At 31.2% G+C, this 2,545-nt stretch overlaps 1 non-coding gene across 1 annotated transcript; it reads left to right on the top strand.

Annotated features, from left to right (window-relative positions):
* The first annotated feature begins 2,002 nt into the window (after nt 1–2,002).
* LOC129513170 (U6 spliceosomal RNA) lies at nt 2,003–2,106 on the top strand. Its single transcript, XR_008665155.1, has one exon. It is a non-coding gene; the product is annotated as a U6 spliceosomal RNA (small nuclear RNA).
* The last annotated feature ends 439 nt before the right edge of the window (nt 2,107–2,545 follow it).

The raw sequence follows: 2,545 nt of genomic DNA, 5'->3' as shown, positions 1-2,545 counted from the left end.
AAGGAGAAGAAAGAGAGAATGGAACAGAAGAGATATTTGAAACAATAATGGTTGAGAATTTTTCCCAAATTATTGTCAAACACCAATCCACAAATCCAGGAATCTCAGAGAACACCAAGAAGAATAAACCCCCAGAACCTTACACCTAACATATCATTGTCAAACTATAGGAAATCAAAGATAAAGAAAAAAATCCTGCAAGAAGCCAGATATAAAACACATTATGTATAAGGGGGAAAAGATAATAATTGTATCCAACTTCTCAGAAACAATGCAATAAGAGAGTAGAGTGAAATACTTAAAAGTGCTAACAGAAAACAAATCAATTTTTGCAAATCTGTATCCTGTGAAATTATCCTTCAAAAGTGAAGGTGAAATAAAGACTTCCTCAGACAAATTGATACTGAGGTAATTTATTGTCAGTAAACTAGAGTTGCAATAAATGTTTAAAAAGAAGTTCTTTCGAGAGAAAGAAAATAATACAGGTTAGAAATTAAAATCTACATAAAGAAAAGAAGAGCACTATAGAGGAAATAAGTGAAAATAAAATTAAAACTTTTGTTTTTCTTATTCCTAATGATCTAATAGATAATGATCAAAAATAATAATAGCAAAAAGGTATTTGATTATGCATACTTATGTATATATGTTATGCATATATATGCTTATGTATGCTTATATACAAGTAAAATGTATGACAGCAATGATACAAGGGACAAGAGGGAGGAATTAAGATCATTTAATTATTATAAGGTACTCACAATACCCATGAAGTGGCACAGTGTTTTGAAAGTGGACTTGGATTAGTTGTGAATGTATATTGCAAACTCTAGGGCAACCACTGAGAAAAAATAAAAAAATATATATATAATTGATATGCTAAGAAAGGAGAGAAAGTGGTGCCATATAAAATATTCAATTAAAACCACAGAAGGCAGAAAAAGTGGAAGAGAAAAATAGGAACAAAGGTCAAGGACAACAAATAGAAGACAATAACAAATATGGTAGATATTAATCCAACTGTATCAATAATCATTTCAAATGTCAATGGTTTAAATGCACCAATTAAAAGATAGAGATTGTCAGAGTGAATCAAGAAGCAGGAGAGAACTATAAGCAGTCCGCTAAACACACTGTAAATATAAAGACACATATAAATTAAAAGTTAATGGATAGAGAAATATATACAGTGTGAACAGTAATTAAAAGAGAACAGGAATAGCTATATCAATTTCAAACAGAGCAGACATCAAAGCAAAGAAAGTTATCAGAGATAAAGATTGGTCATTATGTAATGACAAAAGGGTTAATTTCAGGAAGGTATAATAATCTTTAATTTGTATTCACCTAACAAGAGAGTGTCAAATTGCATGAGGCAAAATCGATGGAACTGAGAAGAGAAATAGATGAATCCACTATCATTGTTGGAGACTTCCCTATCAAAAATGAACATATACAGCAAGCAGAAAATCAGAAAGACACAGGTGAACACCATCAACTGGATATAACTGACAGCTGTAGACTATTTCATCCAACAACAACAGAATATACATTCTTCTCAAGATTGCATGGAACATTCACCAAGAAAGACCACATTCTGGGCCATAAAACACACCTTAATTTAAAATAACAGAAACCAAACAATGCCTACATTCAGATCACAATGGAATCAAAAATAGAAAGGTAATTGGAAAATTTCAAAATATGTGAAGATTAAACAACACATTTCTAAACAGCAGAGAGATAAAACAAGAAATATCAAGAGAAATATTTAAATATTTTTAATTAAATGAAAATAAAAGCACAATTTATCAAAACTTTGAGATGCAGTGAAAGCAGTGCTTGGGGGAAGTTTATAGCATTTAATGCATATATTTTTAAAAAGATAAAAGAGCTAAAATCAATAATCTAAATTTACACCGAGGAAACTAGAAAATGATAAGAAATTAAATCTAAAGTAAGCAGAAGAAAAGAAGTAATAAGAATTAGAGCAAAGTGCTCACTTCGGCAGTCCGTATACTTAAAAAAATGGGAATGACACAAAGAAGATTAGCATGGTCCTTGTGCAAGGATGACACACAAGTTAATGAAGTGTTCCATATTTTTTCACTATATTGTACACTTGAAACTAATATAACACTGTATGTTAACTATACTGGAATTAAAATAGAAAACATAATTAAAATTGTCATAAATTACCAAAAAAAAAAAAAAAGAAGAAGAAGAGCAGAAATCAAAACAGGAGATCAATGGAGAAAAAGCAACAAAACCAAAAGCTAGAGCTTTGAAAAGATCGATGAAATTGATCAACTTCTAGCCAGACTAACAAAGATAAATAGAGATGGGACACAAATTATTAATATAAGAAATGAAAGAGGGGACATCACTACCAGATCCTATGGACATTAAAAGGATAATAGAGGGGGCATCTGGGTGGCTCATTTGGTTAAGTGTCCAACTCTTGATATAAGCTTCAGTCAGGCTCTCAGGATGGTGAGATCAAGTCCTGTGTTGGACTCTACACCCAGCGGACAGTGAAATTCTC

This window comes from Nyctereutes procyonoides, unplaced genomic scaffold, assembly GCF_905146905.1.
Source record: "Nyctereutes procyonoides isolate TBG_1078 unplaced genomic scaffold, NYPRO_anot_genome, whole genome shotgun sequence".
Classification (NCBI taxonomy): Eukaryota; Metazoa; Chordata; class Mammalia; order Carnivora; family Canidae; genus Nyctereutes; species Nyctereutes procyonoides.
This window is presented reverse-complemented; position numbering and strand designations above follow the sequence as displayed.